At 38.5% G+C, this 23854-nt stretch overlaps 1 pseudogene; it reads left to right on the top strand.

The window, feature by feature from the left end:
* The first annotated feature begins 22246 nt into the window (after nucleotides 1-22246).
* Nucleotides 22247-23290, top strand: LOC117020330 (receptor of activated protein C kinase 1-like; annotated as a pseudogene).
* Nucleotides 23291-23854: the final 564 nt, after the last annotated feature.

The following is a 23854-nucleotide window of genomic DNA, read 5'->3' on the forward strand; positions in this document are numbered from 1 at the left end:
ATGACTTCTCCCATGACAACATTAAAACAACAAGTAAATCATAGAACAATCTGAAGACTAGCTAAACAAGTCCTAAGGCTATAAAAAGAAGCCATGTCAAGACTGGAAGGAGGGGCGGAGATGAGAAATGGGCTGATTCCACACCCACGTGTGGCAGTTGACAATTGGGAGAGATATCTCGGCCCCAGAGGCCCCCCTGAGGAGTGAGAGGTCCCAGCCCAACATCGAATTCCCCAGCCCAGAGCACTGGTGCTGGAAAGAGGATCCTTCACAGCACTTGACTGTGAAAATCAGTGGGGATTCCGACCATTAGGGTGAGACAGAAGGCTGCTGGAGACTCAAGCATCCTCTTAAAGGGCCCGCGCACAGACACTCTCACTCCCAGGCACTCCTACTGGACTCTACTGAGCGATAGCAGCTCAGGAGACACCAAAGACATACGGGGAGCGACTTAGTTGTATGGCTTCAAGGCGAGGCTAGAAGGATGGCTGCCATTATCCCTCTGTTGAGCTATCCCGTGCAGCCACCAGGCAGGTAACATCTTTCCTGTATTGAGCCCTCCCCAAACATGGCCAAATCTGAATTGGCATTGGCCTGGTGAACGGCAGTCCCCACAACCTGTTGACTCCCTGGGACCCTGCCCCACCCAACTTGCATACTGCCTGAAGCTTTTTCAGTGACTGAGCCTTACTGGCAGCCAGCAAGTGGCACCAGGCCTCAGAGTACCCTAGGCATTTTGCTGAGCTGACCCAAGCATTGTACTGGTGGCAGCTAGCCTCAGTTCGCAGCATGGCTTCTCCCACATACCACCAGGTCCAGCACAGGCCACTGCCAGCCACAGATTGCTTCGTAGCTCCTACCAGATAGCCCCGGGCTAATCATAGGCAGCATCTGACATTGGCCTGCATGAGAGCCCCTCCCAAGAGGCCCCAGAACCAACACATGCAGTGACCAGCTTTAGACCACAACAGAGCACTATCCATTTAGCCCAACAAGTGGCACACCCAAAGGGTGGTCTTGGCAGGCACCAGAGCCTATTGGGACAAATTGCGTTTTGTGAGGTCAGCCCATACACAGCAGCTGATACACTGTGGCCATGGCCAATCCACATAACCAGTCAGCTTGATGATCAATCCCACCCACTGATGTAACAACAGCAATCAAGGCTCAACTACAACAGGAGGGCACACAAAACCCACACAAGGGACATTCCTGGAGCACCTGGCTCAGGTGCTCAGGGACACTGCACCACTGGGTCCCACAGGACACCTACTACATAAGGGTACCCTGCCAAGACTGGGAGACATAGCAGAGCTACTTAATACATAGAAACAAACACAGAGGCAGAAAAATGAGGCATAAAGAAAAATGTCCAAAATGAAAGAACAGAGCAAAACTCCAGAAAAAGAACCAAACGAAATGTTGGCAAGCAATGTACCAGATACAGAGTTCAAAACACTGATTATAAGTCTGCTCAAGGAACTTAGTGAGAACTTCAATGAGATAGTAAGCATTTAAAATAAAATTAAAAAAAGGACCATAACAAAGAATCAGTGAAAAATGAAGAATACAGTAATGGAAATGAAGAATACACTAGAAGGAATCAATGGCAGATTAGATGAAGCAGAGGATTGAATCAGCAATTTGAAAGACAAGGTAGCAGAAAACACCTAATCAGAACAGCAAAAAGAAAAAAGAATCAACAAAAAATGAGGATAGTTTAAGGAATCTCTGGAATATCAAGTGTACCAACATTTGCATCATAGGGATACCAGAAGGAGAAGAGAAAGAGCAAGGAATTGAAAACCTATTTGAAGAAATAATGACTGAAAACTTCCCTAACCTGCTGAAGGAAATAGACATACAAGCCCAGGAAGCCCAGAGTCCCAAACAAGATGAACCCAAACAGGCCCACACAAGACACATCATAATTAAAATACCAAAAGTTAAAGACAAAGAGAGACTCTTAAAAGCAGCAAGAGGAAGTAGTTAGTTAACTACAGGGGAGCTCCCATAAGACTGTCAGCTGATTTCTCAACAGAAATTTGCAGGCCAGAAGGGATTGGCAGGAAATATTCAAAGTGCTGAAAAGCAAGGACCAACAACCAAGACTACTCTACCCAGTAAGACTATCATTTAAAATTGAAGGAGATAAAGAGCTTCCCACACAAGAAATGGCTAAAGGAGTTCATTACCATTAAACCAGCATTACAAGAAATGTTAAAGGGACTTCTTTAAGAAGAAGAAGGGAGGGGGGAGAGAACATAAATATGAATAATAAAATGGCAATAACTGCATACCTATCACTAATCACTTTAAATGTAAAGGGATTAAATGTTCCCATCAAAAGACATAGGGTAGCTGAATGGATTAAAAAACAAGACCCATACATATGCTGTCTACAAGAGACCCATGTCAGATCAAAAGACACACAGAAACTGAAAGTAAAGGAATGGATAAAGATATTTCATGCAAATGGAAACAAAAAATCTGGAGTAGCAATACTTTTATCAGACAAAATAGACTTTAAAGCAAAGACTATAATAAGAGACAAAGAAAGACATGTCATAATGATAAAGGTATCAATCCATCAAGAGGATATAACCCTTGTAAACATTTATTAAACCTAACATAGGAGCACCTAAATATACAAAGCAAATATTGACAGACATAAAGGGAGGGATTGACAGTAATACAGTTATAGTAGGGGACTTCAACACCCCATTAGCATCAATGGATAGACCTTCCAGAAATAAAATCAACAAGGAAAAAGCAGCCTTAAATGACACATTAGAACAGATAGTTTAATTGATATTTTTAGAACATTCAACTTCAAAGCAGCAGAATATACATTCTTTCCAAGTGCACATGGAACAATTTCCAAGATAGACCACATATTAGGCCACAAAACAAGTCTCAATAAATTTAAGAAGATTAAAATCATATCAAGCATCTTCTCTGACCACAAAGGTATGAAACTAGAAATCAATTATGAGAAAAAAGCTGAAAAACACACAAAAACATGGAGGCTAAATAACATGCTACTAAACAATGAATGGGTTAACAATGAGATCAAGGAAGAAATGAAAAGATACCTTGAGATAAATGAAAATGAAAACTCAATGACCCCAAATCTGTGGGACATAGCGAAAGCAGTCCTAAGAAGGAAATTCATAGAAATACAGGTCTAACTCACAAAACAAGAAAAATTTCATACAAACAATCTAACTTACACCTAAAGGTACTAGAAAAAGAACAGCAAACAAAGTCCAAAGTGAGTACAAGGAGGGAAATAATAAAGATCAAAGCAGAAATAAACAGAAAAGAGTCTAAGAAAAACAATAAAAAAGATCAATGTAACCAACAGCTGGTTCTTTGAAAAGAAAAACAAAACAAAATTAATAAATCTTTAACCAGACTCATCAAGGAAAAAAAAAAAGGACTCAAATAAATAAAATCAGAAATGAAAGAGGAAAAGTGACAACTGACACTACAGAAAGACAAAGAAAATACTATGAACAATTATATGCCAACAAATTGGACAATCTGGAAGAAATGAATAAATTCCTAGAAACATACACTCTTCCAAGACTAAATCAAGAAGTAACAGAAAATCTAAGCAGACTGACTACTACTAATGAAATTGAGTCAGTAGTAAAAAAAGAAAAACTACCAACAAACAAAAGTCCTGAACCAGAAGGCTTCACAGGTGAATTTTACTAAACATTCAAAGAAGAATTAATACCTATCCTTTTCAAACTATTCCAAAAAATTCAAGAGGTAGGCTCCCAAGCACAATTTACAAGGCCACCATTACCCTGAATCCAAAACCAGAAAAAGACATTACAAAAAAAGAAAATTATAGGTCAATATCCCTAATGAACAGGTGCTCAGCAAAATATTAACAAACCAAATTCAACAATACATTAAAAAGATCATACACCATGATCAAGTGGGATTTATTCCTGGTATGCATGGTTGGTTCAATATTCGTGAATCAATAACGTGATATACCACATAAACAAAATGGAAGATCAAAATCATATGATCATAACAATAGATGCAGAAAAAGCATTTCACAAAAATCCAACATCCATTTATGATAAAAATGCTCAGCAAAGTGGGAATAGAGGGAACATACCTCAACATAATAAAGGCCATATATGAAAAACCCACAGCTAACATCATACTCAACAGTGAAAAGTTAAAAGCATTTTTCTTAAAATCAGGAACAAAACAAGGATGTCCACTTTCACTACTTTTATTCAACATAGTGTTGGAAGTCCTAGCCACAGCAATCAAACAAAAAAAAGAAATAAAAGTCATCCAAATTGGAAAGGAAGAAATAAAAATGTCATTATTTGCAGATGATATATTATATACAGAGAAACCTAAAAATTCTACCAAAAAAATTATTAGAATTGATAAATGAATTCAGTAAAGTAGCAGGATACAAAATTAATATTCAGAATCGGTTGCATTTTTATACACCAATAATGAACATCAAAAAGAGAAATTAAGAAAACAATCCAATTTACAATTGCATCAAAAATAAATAAATAAAATACCTAGGAATAAATTTAACCAAGGAAGTAAAAGACCTGTACTTGGAAAATTATAAGACATTGAAGAAAGAAATTGAAGAAGATACAAATAAATGAAAGCATATACTGTGCTCATAGGAAGAATTAACATCATTAAAATGTCCATACTACCCAAAGCAATCTATAGACTCAGTGCAACCCTATCAAAATACCAATGGCATTTTTCACAGAATTAAAACAAATAATCCTAAAATTTATATGGAATCACAGAAGACCCCAAATAGCCACAACAATCTTGAGAAAGAAGAACTAAGTTGGAGGTATTACGCTACCTGATATAAAACTATACTACAAGGCTATAGTAATCAAAACAGCATGGTACTGACATAAAAGCAGACATATAGATCAATGGAAAAGAACAGAGAGCCCAGAAATAAAGACATGCCTACATGGCTAATTAATCTATGACAAAGGAGGCAAGAATATAAATGGGGTAAAGACACCCTATTCAATAAACGGTGTTGGGAAAACTGTACAGATAGTTGCAAAAAATGAAACTAGACCACCTTATTACAGCATATACAAAAATAAACTCAAAAATGGATTAAAGACTTAAATATAAGACATGAAACCACAAAACTCCTAGAAAAAAACAGGCAGCAAACTCTCTGACTTTGCTCATAGTAATATTTTTTCTGATATATCTCTTCAGGCAAGGAACATAAAAGAAAAAAATAAACAAATGAGACTATATCAAAAGCTAAAAAGTTTTTGCACAGCGAAGAAAACCATCAACAAAACAAAAAGACAACCTACTGAATAGGAGAAGATATTCACCAATGATACATTCAATACGGGGTTAACATCCAAAATTAATTGAGAACTCATACAACACCAAAAAAACAAATAATCCAATTGAAAAATGGGCAGAAAACCTGCATAAACATTTCTCTAAAGGAGACATACAGGCAGCCAATAGACATATGAAAATATGTTCAATGTCACTAATCACCAGAGAAATGCAAATTAAAACCACAATGAGATATCACTTCACACCTGTCAGAATGGCTGTCATCAATAAATCAACAAATAACAAGTGTTAGAAAGGATGTGGAGAAAAGGGAACCTTTGTGCACTGTTGGGGGGATTGCAGATTGGTGCAGCCACTATTGAAAACAGTGTGGAGCTTCCTCAAAAAATTAAAAATAGAACTACCATATGACCAAGCAATTCCATTTCTGGGTACTTATCTGAAGAAATCCAAAACACTAATTTGAAAAAACATATGCACCCCTATATTCATTGCAGTATTGTTTACAATAGCTAAGATGTGGAAGCAACCTAACCTAAGATATGGAAGCAGACCATCAATAGACAATTGGATAAAGAAGATGTGGTACATATATACAATGGACTATTACTTGGCCTTAAAAAAGAATGAAATCTTGCCATTTGTGACAACATGGATGGACCTAGAAGGTATTATGCTAAGTGAAATAAGTCAGACAGAGAAAGACAAATGCCATATGATCTCACATGTAGACTCTAAAGAACAAAATAAACAAACAAAACAGAAACAGACTCATAGATACAGAGAACAAACTGATAGTAGCTGGTAAGGATGGAGGTTTGGAGGCTGGGTGGAAAAGGTGAAGGGATTAAGAAGTACAAATTGATAGTTACAAAATAGTCATGGGAATGTAAAATACAGCATAGAAAATATAGTCAATAATATTGTAATAACTATGTATGGTACCAGGTGGAGATCATTTCATGAATTATATAAATGTCTAACCACTATGCTGTATACCTGAAACTAATATAAAATAATATATTTTTCTTAATTAAAGTTTATTGGGGTGACAAATATAAAATAATATTAAATGCCAACTGTAACTGAAATAAAACAAAATAAAATGAAACAATAAAAAAAAAATACAAAAAAAGAGCATTTACCAATCTATCAACTCTACAAGTTACATTGTCTTTCCAATATAAGTATAAATGCAGCTATCATATCCAGAATTGTGATGGCAAGTTATTCTGATTCTGGGCATTTGTCTACTTAACTGTATATATTCTAGCATTGCTCATATTTTCTTTTGACATTCATCAAATTTTGAGGCCAAATGATACAGCAAAAAGAGTGCTGGACCAGCAATAAGATTTAAAGTCCACAATTTTGCATTTAAATCATGTTTATACCACTTACATTGGATGAATTTCCTAAATCTTATAGCCCTGATGTCCTTATCTATAAAATGAGAATAAAAAACACGTGTCGTAGGACTTCTAATTATGTGAAAGCATCATGCTTGTGTTATGATGATGATGATATGGTTCATTCTATATTGTGGTCACCTTCCTTTACACTCCTTCAACCTCACTAAAATTACTTCTCTGCTATTGGGAAAGCCAAAGCCAGTCTTCTAAGTAAGAGGTTTTCTCAACAACTGTGGCCAGCAAATCGTTAAAAAATCAGTTGTTTAAACTTTCTGATTAATTGTTCTTATAAACTCGCTTGACTGATGTTTGGCCCTTAAGCAAACAAAGACTAACCAGTTTAACATTGCTTTTTTTCTGTGCTTAGGAAAATTGTTTCATTTTCAATTAGCAGGATCAAAGATATTTCACTAATAAGAATTGATGATCAATTAATTATGAGCTGCACTGCTGTAAGAAGAAAATATTCACTTCCTCTCCACAGTCGTCTTATCACTCAAAAAACATTGGAGGTGCATCATCAAATACAGGAACGAAGATGAGATCTCATGAGTTCTGAAGTAACAATATAAAGTGTAATTAACCGTTTCCATGGAAAACGTGTCTATTAAGAGCCATAAAGGGACAAAAACAATTGGCTCTGGATACCATTATGAATAATGTCAACTCCTATGTACCTGAGTGCCAATTTGATTGATGTTGAAAAACAAATGTGATATTTTTATATTCAGAAAATTCACCTTTCTACTTAAAGGACTCTCCAAAGGTTTTCTTTGATTACTGATTATTTCTGAAATCTATTGCTGGAGAACCAATACAATGAACTTCGGTTTGCCACAGACACAGATCTAAGGCTGTAAGTAATAGAAACTACTTGAGCCTATGCTTCCTTTTGAAGATTAAGAGTCCTAGATAGAAAGGCTAAGTTAAGAATGGCAGGCAGAGGCAGGACAAATTGGGAGGCCAGTCAAAATGGCCAGTTACATGGCAAGCAATTTCCCTATCACCTTCCCTATCACCTTTGGCTGATCCATTTCCAAGCCAAATATCTGTGATGAATTCATTTATCCATTCAATAACCATTCCCTGGATGCCTACTGTGTACTAGGCCTTGTGCTAGGCGCTAGGGATTTAATAGCACTGAACTGGGGATCAGAGGCCTGAGTTCTAGTTGTAAATCTAACACTAACTAGTTGTATGAAATGGGCTAGTGTTGCTTTATGAGCCAGGTTTTGAGTTCACAGATGTTCTCTCTCCATTCTAATGCACTTCTCTAAGCATGCCTCCTGAGTTTTCTTGGCCCACGTCAGGAGGATCTGTTTCTTCTAATAAGGCAGTGATTGAAAGATTCAGAATTCTAAGACACTGGTTAGAAGGGTGGTTGCTTTTTTTTGAAAACAATCTCTTTTATTCTTTTGAAGATTATATGCAATAAGAATCTGATGCTACTCACAAAATCTGTTGGCCATCTGCTTGTGAGGTTTCTTTGCTTTAATTATCTCCTATGATCCAGCAATAAAGACCCCACCCCAAACAACGTCATGCTCCTTTGAATGAGTCTTGGTCTGAGACAAAGAGATCTGTTTTGCTCTTGAATACCTGAGATGATTAAGAAGAAAGACTTCTGTTTATAATAGCCAAGACATGGAAGCAACCTAAGTGCCCATCCATAGACCATTGGATAAAGAAGGTGTGGTATATTTATACAATGGAATATTACTCAGCAACAAAAAAAGAATGAAATCTTACCATTGTAACAACATGGATGGACCTAGAGGGTATTAAGCTCAGTGAAATAAGTCAGACAAAGAAAGACAAATACCATATGATCTCACTTATATGTGGAATCTAAAGAACAAAATAAACGAGCAAACAACAGAAACAGACTCATGGATACAGAGAACAAACTGATGGTTGCCAGATGGGAGGGGGGTTGAGGGGCTGGGTGGAAAAGGTGAAGGGAGTAAGAAAGTACAAATTAGTGGTTACAAAAATAGTCGTGGGAATGTAAAGTACAGCATAGGGAATATAATCAATAATGTAGTAATAGCTATGTATAGTGCCAGGTGGGGACTAATCAGGGGATCATTTTGTAAATTATATAAATGTGTAACCACTCTGCTGTACACCTGAAACTAATATAAAATAATATTGAATGTTAACTATAATTGAAATGAATAAATAAACAAACAAATAAATAAGAATAAAGACCTCTGAACGAAAAAAAAGCAACCTCTGATATCCAAAACTAATCTGCTGTTCACAACTGGACCTCAATATTTTTATAAGCTCATCTGACACTTTCAGCCAGGCCATTTTTGTTCCCCTGTTGGACATAAATTCATAGAACACCAGTCTTAAACAAGATTACTCTAAGATTATGATTAAATGAAACAGAACAAGACCACTTAGCAAATTTGTTTAAGCACAAACAAAAACAAGGTCTCTGTGCCACAGACAAGATACCCACTCATAGAATTGTCATCACTTTCTGACAGCATCCAATGTAGATTACACTCCTGCTTTCTTAGACTCTTCCCTAGCTCAACAAACTGCAGCCCAAATCCTGTAATATGTTTTTCTAACACCCCTTAATGAGGGTGTCCCATGGTTCACTGCAATAAGTAATAAACACAACTTATTTAACCAAATGTGCTTCCAGTGGTCTTTGGCTAAAGGGCATTGTCACCTCCAAAATCAACTTTTCCTCTTCCATTTGAGATAGCAGGAGCCAGGCTGATAGAAATATTACAAAGGTACAGACATACAAAAATTCTCAACAAGCTATAATGATCTGGCAGAATAACCCTGCACTCCAGTTCCTGTTTCTTTTGTATCTTTTATTTAATCATCTTTCGGAAATAGAATCTCCCAAGCCTGATCTATAAAAAGAGGAAATTGAACTAGAAGGGAATTTCCCAAACTGTGTTCTTTGGGAAGGCAGTGTCCTTCAAATGCTGATAGGTATTTCTAGAAAGGATTCTGTGGGAAAATGAGTTTGCAAAACTATATTCTAGAGTAAATCCATTCTTACAGCTCTAGTTCCAGCTCTCCAAGTTACTTTGAGAGTCACTTAAACCTACCTTTACTTAAATTAAATCTCAGTTCCTTATCTGCAAAATAATTCTTATATGTGCGGCTCATTTCCCACATGTTGGGGAGCAAATGAAAAATGTGACAGAAAAGTATTTCAAAAACAGGACAGCACTCTATCCAGGTAAGACATGAAGGCAGCACTGAATCCATTGAAGAGATCCTTAAGGGCAAAAGCCTAGTCCAGAAATCAGGTCAGGAGGATGTGTGTGTGAACTAGAGCTAGCAGTGCAGAAAGGGAAGCTGGGTATTCCAGGGCTATGGCTTGGTGACAAACCACCCCAACACTTGCATAAAACAACCATTTATTATGTTCACAGAGTCTGTAGGTCAGAAATTTGAAAAGGGCCTTATGGGGATGGCTTGTCTCTGCTCTGAAATGTCTGGGATCTCAGTTGGGAAGTTTCAAAGTCTGGGACTGACTCAGTGACTGGGGTTACATTTACCTTGAAGGCTTTCTCACTAAGATGTCTGGTGGCTAAGGATAGCTATTAGGTGAAACACACATGGCCTATCCACGTGGTCTCTCCACATAGACAAGTTTGAGCTTCTTCACAGCATGGTGGCCGGGCTCTAAGAGAGCAACAGGGAAGTGTATGGCATGTTTATGACCTATCCCAGAAGTCACACAGTGTCACTTCTGCCATACTTTAATGGTCAAGGCAGTCACAAAGGTTCACCTGGTTCAAGGGGAAAGGACCTAGACTTTACCACCCGATGGGAGGAGTGTCAAGGTCACACTATAAGAGCATGTGGGATGGGAAACATTGTTGTGACCATCTTTGGAAAATTAAGCCTGATCTATAAAAAGAGGATCTACTCTATGGCAGATACAAAGTCGATGAAGGAATATGGATTCCTGGAGCCTGGCTGGGGGAAGAAGAAGAAGAAGGAATCAAGGATTTTCCCAGATTTCAAGTCTAGGTGGAAAAAAAAAAATAACCACAAAAGGAAAAGCTGAGTCACAGATAGTTTGGGGGAAAAGATTATTTCAAAAGATGTTGCCAGTGGCTCTGCCCTTTGAGTGTGGAGAAGATCTGAGCATGTTTATTTGCAGAGATAATAGAGCCAAGAGGAAATCTAAAGATAGAAAATGGAGGAGGGAAAATTAATAGAACAAGAATCTGGAGGAGACAAATATGACCAAATACTCAGGTCGAGGTTTAATTTCACAAGGAGAAATTCTATTTCTCTGCAACAAGAGGAAATAAAAGGAGAGGATGGAAAAAATAGAGCAGAAGTCTGAGCCAGACAAGACATTTAAAGTGGGGAGAAGGGAAAATGGCAGATGTCAAACTGAATGGCCTATCTTCTCAGGGAGATAAGAGGTAAGAAAATATTGAAATTAAGATAAGATGTCTTAAGGTCCATAAGGAATAGAAATGACTAGGCAAGAAATTGAATAATACATCTATAAGATATGACTCAAGTATTTCTTATTTTTGAAAGAAGTTGAAAGAGTGGCAAAATAATGATTGTTGTTGATGCTGCGTGATGGAAATAAGGGAATTTATTATACTGTTTTCACTAATTAATGTTTGAAATTTTCATAATATGATACTTAAAAATTTAAAAACCCATTAAATAATTACTTATTATCTGTTTTTTAAAAGAAATTAGTAATGTTTCATTTTCATTTGTGGGTTGTCAATAAAAATGTTTCCCTCAGGTCAATGGCTCTCAATGGAGAAAGGATGATCTCTTTGTCTTACACATATTACTGTCCTAAATAAAAGTTCAATCAATTCAAATGTTCCCATAAAATCCTCTGCCTAATGCTTTTTAAAATGCCTATTACATACCTTAGTCAAGTTCCGAAATACTTTTCTTTATTTCCCTTAACAGGACATTATTGCTTTTTGTTGAAGTAAAAAAAAAAAAAAAGAAGAAAAGCGTTTTGGTTTCTTTTTTATTATTTTTACTTAAAACAAGTTGGTTGCAAGTTGGATTCTATTCTGTCCTCTCTACAGCAATACCCAAGTGAAGAATATCATAAGGTATCCAATCTTGCTAGACTTCTTCCTGGCATTGAGAAAACATTGAGCTGGCAAAATAAATAGCTCAAATCTCAGAAACATATTCAAGTGATATGGTATCCTATATGCTTCATAACCTTAATCATCAACTCATTTATATTCTTGGGGATTGAAGAAAACATATTAAGAAAGGATATTCTTGCCCTGTACAAAATTGTCACAGTCAGCTAGCACGGAAGATTGAAGACTAAAGAAATATCCATGAAACAGCCACTTGGTTTCCTGAAGCATGTCAATGATACTCAGAATTCATCAAGTTCATGGTTCCATGTCTTGGATTGTGAAAAGTGACTAGGTAATGTGCATTATTTTGACCTTCAGTCAATATCTCTTTTCTGCATGATATGGGAATAATGAATTGTCATAAACAGCACGTGGCTCAAACCAATATTCTGAGAAAACAGCTGGTAGGTTTTAGAAATTAGATGGCAAGCAACTCAAAACCTTCAGATGATTTTTTTTTTTTTTTGAGATACTGCAAGTATCTTAAAAATAGAATAGCCTAGTTTTTTAGCTTTAGCTCTTACCAAACTATCCTTACGATGACCAGGCTCCTACTCAGGTAAGAAGCACTAGAATGAAGAGCTTAAGAAATACAGTGGATGAAAAATTTGAACAGGATCGAGGGAGGGAAAGAGAAGAGCAGGGAGATTAATGAAAGGGAAGACTCAAAAGCAAGAACTCAAGGTCTCAGAGGCAAAAGACCCCATGACTCCCTTGCTAAGGGGTCGAATTATTTCATTCATATCAGGACAGCAATGCGAGGACAGAAAACAGGAAAATTTTCAGTCAGATACAGTTTACTGGGCAAAATAATGCCTTGCTAACTTCAGTCTCAATGACTTTTGACAGTAATTTGAAGAATGCAAAGGAAAAAATACTAATATCAAATGACAGCACCCTCTGACACCATTCTTTCCTTGAGTGACACTAATCATGAGTTGCTGTCCATAAAGGAATTTTTATTTAATGGAGAAAGAAAGCATATGCCACCTTACTTCAGCATCATGCAGTAGTTCTGGGATTCATTTGCACAGACTACAGACTATGTCTGGAACCCTGAACCAGATTTTGAAGTTGAAAAGATTGTAAAGAAGTGTTATACATGACAAACTGGGGTATAGAAAGAGTGAGGCTGGAGTGGGACGGGTGGTGATTTTTTTCCCTCTAAATCCTCTTACTTCCTTAGTGGCTAAAAATTATCAGCCAAATATACATAGGCACTCTTAGTGGCCAGAGAAGAGTCATCTCATCCTTCCATTTTTGGCTTCAGTGAGTTCCCAAAAGATCTAGTCAAAGAGTCTGTATTGGACAGACCTAGTGGAGATGTCACTCCTGGTTCTGCCCTTGTCAAATCATCCCAGGAGAAAGCCCTGTCCATGTGACACAGACCTCATGGCCCCAGTGATGGAGGCAGGGGCCTACCATGGTCCAACTCCAACCCCTGACACAGACTAACTCTTGAGTTAAAAGAGTGAGGAGTAGGTGCAGACATTGTTCAGTCAGCAAAACTGATTGAACTCAGCCCTGAACATGCATTGAATGTGTGCACTGAATGCATGCATTCCGCAGCACTGAACAAAAATGGGTTGAACTGAGCAGTGAACATGAAGTAAATGTTGAAAGGTAAATATAACTTTTGTGTCCAGGCCTCCCCGATTGTGGTAGGCTGAATAATGCCCCTCCCCAAAGATGTCCACAGCCTAATACTGAAAACCTGTGGATATGTTACCTTGCATAGCAAAAGAGATATGGTAGATGTTATTAAATTAAGTATCTTGAGATGGGGAGGTTATCCTGGTTTATCTGAGTGTGCCCAATGTGTTCACAAGGGTCTTTGTAATAGGGACATAAGAGGAGTCAGAGTCAGAGAGAGAGGTGATAACAGAAACAGAGCAACAGAGAGAGATGCTACAAGGCTGGCCTTGAAGATAGGAAGGAGCGATGAGCCAAGGAGTGCAGGTGGCCTCTAGAAGCTGGAAAAGGCCGGGAAACAGATCCTCCCCTACAGCCTCCAGAAGGAATGCAGTCCTGCAAACTATTTTGGATTTCTCACCTTCAGAACTGTGAGATCATAAATTTGTGTTGTTTTAAGTCACTAGTTTCTGGTAGTTTGTTACAGCAGCAATTGGAAATTAATATGCCAACAGCCTTTGTAGACAAGACTCTCTTGTATTGCTTTGCCCAAAGCATGGTCCTGATCACCTTCCTTAATTTCCAAAGTGAAATGGAAGGCTGCAGCTTGTAGTAATAAGACAATAATAATAAAGTAATAATAAAACTATGAGTTGAGGAAGTTAGAACACAGAAGTAACTGTCTTAGGTTGGGTTCCCTAGAAGCAGAGCCTGAGGTGAGAATTCTCAGGCATGTGATTTCTTGGGGGAGGGAAACAGGATGGAGCACGGGAAGGAGTAAAGTAATCAAGGGTTCTCAGTGGGAATTCAGCTTGAACCTGATCCCACAGGGAATTCTGGAATGCACATTCTGGAGGCTAGCACCACCTTGAAGGCAAAGGAGGCAGCCTTTCATACCCCTGGTCAGTCAGTCATTGGCCATAGCCACTCAGGGAATAGGGTAACATAACCTCCCAGATGAAGACTCCCATGCTGCTGAGGGCAATTCTCCAGAGAAAGAGATAGCCATGAACTGTTAATAGGCAACAGTCACAGCAGCTGAGGAATGGGGCACAGGCTCTTAAATGGGATCTGCGTGGCTACCAACAGCATCCATCACCATCACCAAAACAGAGCTCACAACTAGTCCCTGAGGAGCACCTCTGCCAATCTCTCTGGCCTCACCACTGTTTGAAAGAGTAAACCTTAATTCTTCCTTTTTTTTATCTCCTTTGCACTCCACCAATAAAAATGTCCTTCAGCTGTCTCTTCTCCCTGGAGTCAGAATCCCAGAGACAGCTCTTTCTCCCTTAAAAACATCACTTACTCCTGTTTCAGTTCCAGGATTTTCTAAGATAATTGACAGCCCTCGTTCCCTAATCTTGGTCCTCAGACTCCAAGAAGACATTGGAACACAAAATTCCAACATTAGTACATTTATCCAAGTCTGACTTACATAAAATTGAATAACATGTATGTATGGCACCAACAATCCAATCTATGTTGAGCCAAGGTGATTAACGGGGTTCATTTTCCTTTCACAGCCTTTCACTCCTCCTTGAGGAGGTAAACCATTAGTCTTCCACTTTATTCCTGCCATCCACAAACACCTCCTTGAGAACAAGCAATAACATGCAGGCATTAAAATCTATAAACCCCTTCTTAGGGAAGAATCTATCTGCAAGAAGTGGTATTCATACCGCAGGTGGCAATCCATTAATGGTCTTGAAAAAACGGTAGACTAGAAAAGATCAAAACTCATTTCAAATAATAAACGTACATATTGTTCTATGGAGCAACTTTTTGTTTCAGTTATATCTATTCATACATGTATATTCAGCTAGTTGTATGTTTAAATATAGGAATCTAAAAAATTTGGGGGGAGAACTCACCAATTTCAACACTTTTCACTACCTCTCTCATTTTCATCCAGAACAGTTTGGTTTCTTGATGTCATTGGAGGTTTAGAAATCTCCATTTACTGTTGTGGTTCTTTGCTTCATGTCTACAAAAGAGAAAAATCCATTTGGGTATTTGTTTTCCCTAAAACAATCGAACTCTTAACTCCATTCCACATCCCAAAGATGAATTGAACTCTACTTCTCTACAAAGCATGCTTGGAGGTTTGAAATTATAATATTATGGGTTGAAGTGGGTAGAATTGTGCCCCCTAAAGAGATATGTTCAAGCCCTAACTCCCAGTACCTGTGAATGTGATCATATTTGGAAATAGAGTCTTTACAGATGGAATCAAGTTAAAATGGGGTCATACTAGTTTAGGGTGGGCCCCAATCCAGTGCCTGGTATACTTATAAGAGGGAAATTTGGACACAGAGATACAAAGGGAGAAGGCCATGTGACAACAAAGGCGGATATTGGAGTGATGTGTCTACAAGTCAAGGAACACCCAGGATTGCTGGCAACTACCAGAAGCTAGGAAGTGACAAAGAAAGATTCTTCCCCAAAGCCTTGACAGAAAGTATGGCTGTTTTGGCACCTTGATTTTGGATTTCTAGCATCCAGAACTGTGAGAGAATAAATTTCTGTTGTCTTAAGCCACCCAGTTTCTGGTAATTTATTACAGCAGCCCTAGGAAACTAATACCTACATGGGTTTTCCTACTTCTGCCCTCACCACTGAATTCTCAAAGCTCTTTGGAAATATTTACATGTACCCTGCTTAAATGTTCATAGCACATGTCTGAAAAGATAACCAAGAAACTGACAACATTGGTTGCCTTTGGGAAAAGGAACCTGGTATTTGCAAGATGACGGAGGGAAACTTTTTACTATAATACCCTTTTGAATTTTAAACCATGTGATGTATCATCTATTTTAAAAACAAAATAAAATTTTAGAAAATTTATGGCTCAAACTTGACCTACCTAGCAATCTTCCCCTTCTCCCCAGAGATTGCTGCTGATAGAAGCCCATCCCATTTTTTTAAACAAAAGGGTAAATTCCTAAAAAGATGGATCTCCCTCTTTCACAGAGAACCCATGGCTCACGGCCATTTCCCTTTTGCACCAAAAACCCAGGAAGACTAACTGCTTAGTCTTATCCAGAAATATCTTTAGTCATCTTCCCGTCTCTTTCAAGCTACTGTATTTTGCCATCTATAAGGCGCTCCTGTGTATAATGCACACCTACGTTTTTGGCCCAGACTTTCAGGGGGAACCGTCCTTCATTTTAATTTTTTAATTCAAATTTTTATTTGTTTATATTTAGGTACTTGTTTTTTTGTATTATAAAGGAATTTTAGCATTTACTTTTTAACATATTATGGTACAAGAAATTTTATGTAACAAATAATTACGAAACACAAAAACAGATACAAGGTATAAGAAATTTTATGTACTGGTAACAAATTTATGATATTTATACATACATCATAGAAGGCCAAGAACTCTTCATCGTTGCAAATTTACCGTAAGTTCAACAAAACCAATTGTTGTATTCCAGGGTATTATTTTGCATATGAATATTTTTATTGATTTCTAGAGTTACACTTTTAACTCATAAGCATAAATAAAAGAATTAAAAACATTTAGATAGATATGGAATTAGTACTACCCAAGTATAATGCATATCCTTATTTTTCCCTCACAAATTTGGACAAAAAAGTGTGCATTGTACACAGCAACACATGGTATTTTCTTGAGGATAGAAAGGTACAAGGCTAGCAGTTCCCATCCATAATGTTCCTATCCATGAGTTTCCTTAATGACTAATTCAGTGAAGGCCATTGTCACAGTTCCTCATTAAAAGACATATTTGATGAGCAGATAATTCACACAGATTATTTAAGAAGAAACTCCAGACAGTTGAAGACTAAATCAACAAGGTATGCATAGTTAATTAAATAATTTGAAGTGTTGGAGAAAAAGGGCCCAAGAATCTTTCAACATCAAAGCCTCCAGTGCAACACTAGCAAAACACTCCCATAAAACAACTCTACGCAATACTGGTGAGCAATGCGTATTTCACTAATTGAATCAAATTAAAAGCATAAAACAAAGAGCTAGAAGAGACTTTGGAACTCTCAGACATGCTTCCCCTGTAACGCTCTAAAAATGGGCACCAAGCTGTCTGGGTTGGAATACTGACTTAACTTTAGCCATGCTTTTTCTATGCCTCAGTTTTCTCATTTGAAAAGCAGAGTAATTATAATATTTGACTCTTAGAGTTGTTGAGGAGGTTAATGTGTGCATGAGAGGTAGAAGTGGGTAAATCAGGGCTCAGCTCGGGCCAGAAGGAGAGAGGAAGAAATGAACAACTTATTGATGAGACAAAGCTGCATCCCAGGGAGAAGCATCACTGCTTCCTGTTAGACCAGAGTGCTTCCCATTGAAACAAAAACTAAAAATCAGTGGGAATAGACCAGTGCTCAAAGGTGAAAGAAGTAAGGGTACTTGAGCAGAAAGGAAAACTGTGTGAGGGACAGGAGAAATACCCATTATTTGTCAAGAAATCCTGACACTGTGATTCTTCATGCAGAATTTGAGGAATGAGATTTGGTTTGTCACCAGTTTTAGCTAAGGTTCCCCCCAAATTATGCCTGCCTTTTAAGCATGCAGTATCTTGACCTTGATATTCAGCATAATTATGAGACCACTGGGGTCAAGTTGAAGGAGGTGCCCATTTTTAGAACTTTATAGGAGAAATCTTTCTGATAATCCCAAAATCAAATCCCTTTTGGACTTTTAATTCAACTCATGAATTATGCACTTAGCACCTATATTATACAATACCTAATGTACAGTGTTTCTCCACATGTGCACCTATGATATATGAGAGAATCTGCCCTTTTAACAAGCCTACAGGTGATTCTATGTGCTCCAAAATTTGAGAAGTAATACTTGAAAAGATACAAAAGAGAAAAACATACAGGCGAAGCACTAACATTAAAACACAAGAGCATTTTTTTAAAAAATGGGTAAGAGGGAATAGTTCCTACTAAAAAAATGAAATAAAATACAAGATCACGTAGACTGAGTCACACTATTAATGGACCAACAGAAAGGGCAGAAACAGTTGACAAGAAGATGAAGATAATTGTCCAGCCTCCTGAAAGGCAGGCTAACCTGGGCTTTGAGGATGAGTAGGATTTAAGTAGATGTAGAAAGCATTGCTCACATCCACACAGTGATGGAAATGAGCATTCAATTCAGCAAATATTCACGAATTACTAAAAAAATGACAAACATCATATCAAGTACACCGTGGTGGCCATTTTAATTTGGCTGACTCCCTATTTGAGAGAGACATATTTGGTTACAAGTGACAAAAAGTTTGATTTAAACACACTCAAATCATAAAAAACACAACTTAAGTGGTCCCACGTTATTTCTTTATTCAGGTGAGGCTTCATCCTGTGGTTCATGCAGTACACCCAAGGGCCTGGTTTCTCACTAGTTTCTTCTCCGCCTTCCATGGTGTTGGTACCATCCTCAGGACTTTCATGCTGATCTTTCAGCTTGTCCCTCATTATAGCAAAAGGGGAGCTCAGGTCCAATTCTCACACCTTCACACCAACTTGCTAGAATGAGAGATGGTCTCTTTCTAGAGCCTCTGCCTATCTTTCAGCCCCATCTTGAATCATGTTTTCACTTGCTCTTTGTATTCCAGCCCCATTGACCTATTTCAAGCTCACCAAATATGCTGTTCTTACTTCTATCACTGTACATGGGTTTCCATGCTGCATTCTTCCTCTTTGCCTGATTAATGTATACTCAAACTTCAGCTCCCAGCTTTAATTTCACAACCTAAAGTAAGACTTCCTTGCCATCCCCACCTACTAGACAAGGTCAGCCCCTATTATATACTCTCAACACATAGCATAGTTCTCCTTCGTGGCAATATATTAATATAACCATGTGGTTAGTATTTGTCTCTTCCAGGAGAACAGAAACCATGTCCGGTTTTGTTCATTGTATCCTCAGCATCAAGCAAATGTGTACACAGTGGGCACTAAATAAATATTTGTTGGTTGGATAGGTGGTTATATGGCTGGATGTATGAATGGGTGGATAGATGGATGAACTTGGCTTCTAAATCTGGCCATATAACTAATTAGCTACTCAGCTTTTCTGAGATTTAGTTCTCTCAACTGTGAAATGAAAAGGTTGAACTAGTTGACCTTTAAGATCTTTTCTGAATTTAAAGTGCTGAATTCATAAAGTATTACTAGCAAGAGAATTTCTTTAACTGAAGGTATTGTGGAACCCAACTAAAAAGTGATATTTTTGGTTACTCGGCTTCCTTTTGCAAATGTTGTTTCTAATCTAATTCTAACTTTGTATGGTCTCATGCAGTAGTTAGCATTCTGGAGAAATTAGTATCCTACAACTGTTACCAAGCAGCTGGAATTGCCAAATAGCTAATACAAGTTAGAAAAAATATATGCTGACAGTCTAGGCAGATGCTAAATGAAGTGTTATTGAGAACATTTTACACATGTTCCTTTCCCCACCCAACCCCCTAAACTGGCAATATTCAAAGTAAAAGATTGATTTGGTTTGGGGCACTGATAAAAATAAAATTTCTGTTTTTGAATGATGTTTAATACATAGCATGATTATCATATTGAAATAGTTTTATTCGGGATTTATAAAATAGCCTTACTGTATCTAAATTCATAGAAATTTGATTATATCCTAAATATATTTTCATTCAGGGTCCAAATGATAGCCATCTATTTGTGCATTTAAAAAGAAAATACAATTCATCTTTTCACTTGACATGCCTATGAAGCACAAGATAAAGTTTCTACCTGCTTCCCCATTTGACATCTGGATCTGAACTGTAATCCTCCTTTAAATAAGAAATGAGAATTTTGATCAGACAGCTATGCAATCTGTTCAAAGTAATCTGGGAATATTTGATTGCATAACAAATCTCCAAGTAAATTAAGTGGTGTTAAGACAGTTTAACTACCACAAAACATTGTATTATATTCTATATCCCCTTAAAAATGTATACTTTCTAATGAAGTGATGCAGCCAGAGTATTGATAAAGAGAAAGCATTATATGGAAATGTCCTTGTAAAAACAAACACTCCCTTGGTAAGGAAACCAAGGCCCCATTGTTCCTTTTGTTTCCTCTTCTAAGTGGCTGGGGTAGGAACTAGCTAACTGTTCCCCAAATCCATTTATATTTCCTCCTTGGCTCCCAGGCGAACTATATTTCCTAGTCTCCCATGTGACAGATTCCTGGCCAATGGAATGTAGGCAGGAGGTTATACCATGTTTCCCCAAAAAATAAGACCTAGCCGAACCATCAGCTCTAATGCATCTTTTGGTGCAAAAATTAATATAAGACATGGTATTCTATTCTATTCTATTCTATTCTATTCTATTCTATTCTATTCTATTCTATTCTATTCTATTCTACCTGGTCTTATGTTAAAATAAGACCAGGTCTTATATTAATTTTTACTCCAAAAGACGCATTAGAGCTGATGGTCCGGCTAGGTCTTATTTTCGGGGAAATACCATATAGCCCACTTCCAGACTTGGCCTATAAAATCCTCCCACGTAATCCTCTACCATCTTCCCTCCTACATGTTGAAGATGGCAGAGCTAGGTCTGCCTTGTTTCATGAACTGTGGGGCAGAGCCTCTCTCCACTCTCTCACATTTCCAACCAAATTATGAGTTTGCAGAAGAAGGACTACATTGTCTCACCCCTCATTCTTCTTAGTATCTCAGGTTTCTGAGCAGAGCACACTACCAGACGCCTCCACTAAAATTTCGCTATAGGTGATTATTTCTTTTTCCTTATTATTATTATTTTTTTCATTTTAAAGACAAAAGAAAAAAGGAGAGGTTAAGAGCCTAGTGTGTGACATTTTTGCCCAAGAACCATCTATCCTTGCATAAATTGGGCCTATAAAATAAATCAGCTGCAGGAATAGAGAAAACGTTTAGCTCTAGTAGTCTTTTTACCTGCAGATTTTTTACTTACAACAAATCCTTCTTCAAATGAATGTGTTAGTCACGTTTTCATAGACGTAGATGCCAAGATGGGATTAAATGTGCAAGGATTTTACTAAGAGAAATGCCTGCGAGAGAATATGGAGCATGAGCCAGGAAGGCTAGAGGGTCATCAGACCATGACGCAAGTCTGGGCTCAGGTGAAGGAGAGAGGGAGAGAAGGTGGGGTGACAGTGTCCCAGTGGTCTAAGGAAGGTTTGGCAAGGCCATCAGGGAGTCCTCAAGCCAAAGTTGGCCAACAGAGGAATCCCACGTCCCTCCAGACGAAAACCTACCTTAATATCTATACCACACATCACTGACTGAGAGCAGCCGTTGGGAGGCAAGGCCTTAGGTCAAATGTGGAGATGGATTTCAGAGCCCAGCAGCTGAGGCTTCAGTCACTAATGCTCCCAGCAGTTCTTCAAAGCTATTCTCATAGACTCTACAGAATGTTTTTTAAAGGTGGCATGAGTTTATCCATCTTACCTGTATATTGTTTTGTTTCAATAGATGTTAGCCACGACGAAAACATAAAGGGTCAGGCCCAGAATAAACTATTCTCAGTGATAGGTCTTGTCATAAATTTTGTTTTTATCAGTTACCATCAGTCAATCACATAATGCTGCCCCATCAAATAGCAGCTCCTTAACCCAGTTAGGATTTACATTCAGCTGCTGGGTACGGAGCCTGGAGATAAACATGGTTTAGTCCAAACCAAAAGGTTTAGTTCCCTCTCATATAAAAGAAGTCTGGGTTCTGTGAGTCTCTCAGAGCTATCCAGGTCCATCCTCATGGCTTCGGCGACACCCACACCCGCTGCCACCATGACTGAGCAGATGACCCTTCGTGGCACCCGCAAGGGCCACCACGGTTGGGTGACACAGATCGCTACCACTCCCCAGTTCCCAGACATGATACTGTCCGCCTCCCGAGACAAGACCATCATTATGTGGAAGCTGACCAGGGATGAGACCAACTACAGTATCCCACAATGTGTTCTTCAGGGTCACTCCCATTTTGTCAGTCATGTGGTCATCTCCTCAGATGGCCAGTTTGCCCTCTCTGGCTCCTGGGATGGAACACTTCGCCTCTGGGATCTCACAACGGGCACCACCACAAGCCGATTTGTGGGCCATACCAAGGATGTGCTGAGTGTGGCTTTCTCCTCTGACGACCGGCAGATTGTCTCTGGCTCCCGAGATAAAACCATCAAGCTCTAGAATACGCTGGGTGTCTGCAAATACACTGTCCAGGATGAGAGCCCTTTGGAGCGAGTGTCTTGCGTTCGTTTCTCACCCAACAGCAGCAAACCCATCCTCGTGTCTTGCAGCTGGGACAAGCTCATCAAGGTGTGGAGCCTGGCAAACTGAAAGCTGAAGACTAATCACATTGGCCACACAGGGTACCTGAACACTGTGACTGTCTCTCCAGATGGGTCCCTCTGTGCTTCTGGAGGCAAGGATGGCCAGGCCATGCTGTGGGACCTCAACGAAGGCAAGCACCTTTATACACTTCATGGTGGGGACGTTATCAACGCCCTGTGCTTCAGCCACAACCACTACTGGCTCTGTGCTGCCACCAGCCCCAGCATCAAGATCTGGGACTTGGAGGGCAAGATCATTGTAGATGAATTGAAGCAAGAAGTTATCAGTGCCAGCAGCAAAGCAGAGCCACCTCAGTGTACCTGTCTGGCCTGCTCTGCTGAGGGCCAGACTCTCTTTGCGGGCTACACAGACAACCTGGTGCAAGCGTGGCAGGTGACCATCGGCACCCGCTGGAAATATATGGCAGAGCTTTGGAAATAAACTGATTTGCTGGAAAATAAATAAATAAATAAATAAATAAATAAATAAATAAATAAATAAAATAAAAACAGTCTGTAGTTAAGCAGTGCTGAAATAGTATGATAGCTCCATGGTGTCATCCTGGATCCAGCCACCTACCATATTTTCATTCCTTCATTCTTAGAGTATGATGACCATCCTCAAGGTCACCTCATGTTCCCAAGTGGATGTTGGGGATCCAGTCATCATGTCTGTGTTCAACTCAGGATGGAGAGGAAGAAGTGAAAAGCATACAAGATATATGCTAGTTACGCACTCCTTTAAAAAAAAACAAAAAAAAAAACTTGCTGGGAAATCCCACTTGTATGCCGATAATTTCAGCATACAACTCATTGGCAACACCTTGCTACACAGGAGGCCGGGAAATGCATTCTTCAAGCTGTACAGAAAAATGCCACAACTGTTTTCATAGAGGGAGGGGATGAATACTGGGCAGATATTCTTTGTCACAACCTTTTCTCGGATTTGGTTCTGACAAGAAAAGTTTTAACTAAAAGAGACTGATGAGATTTTTCCTGTGCTATC

Source organism: Rhinolophus ferrumequinum, chromosome X, assembly GCF_004115265.2.
Source record: "Rhinolophus ferrumequinum isolate MPI-CBG mRhiFer1 chromosome X, mRhiFer1_v1.p, whole genome shotgun sequence".
Taxonomy (NCBI): domain Eukaryota; kingdom Metazoa; phylum Chordata; class Mammalia; order Chiroptera; family Rhinolophidae; genus Rhinolophus; species Rhinolophus ferrumequinum.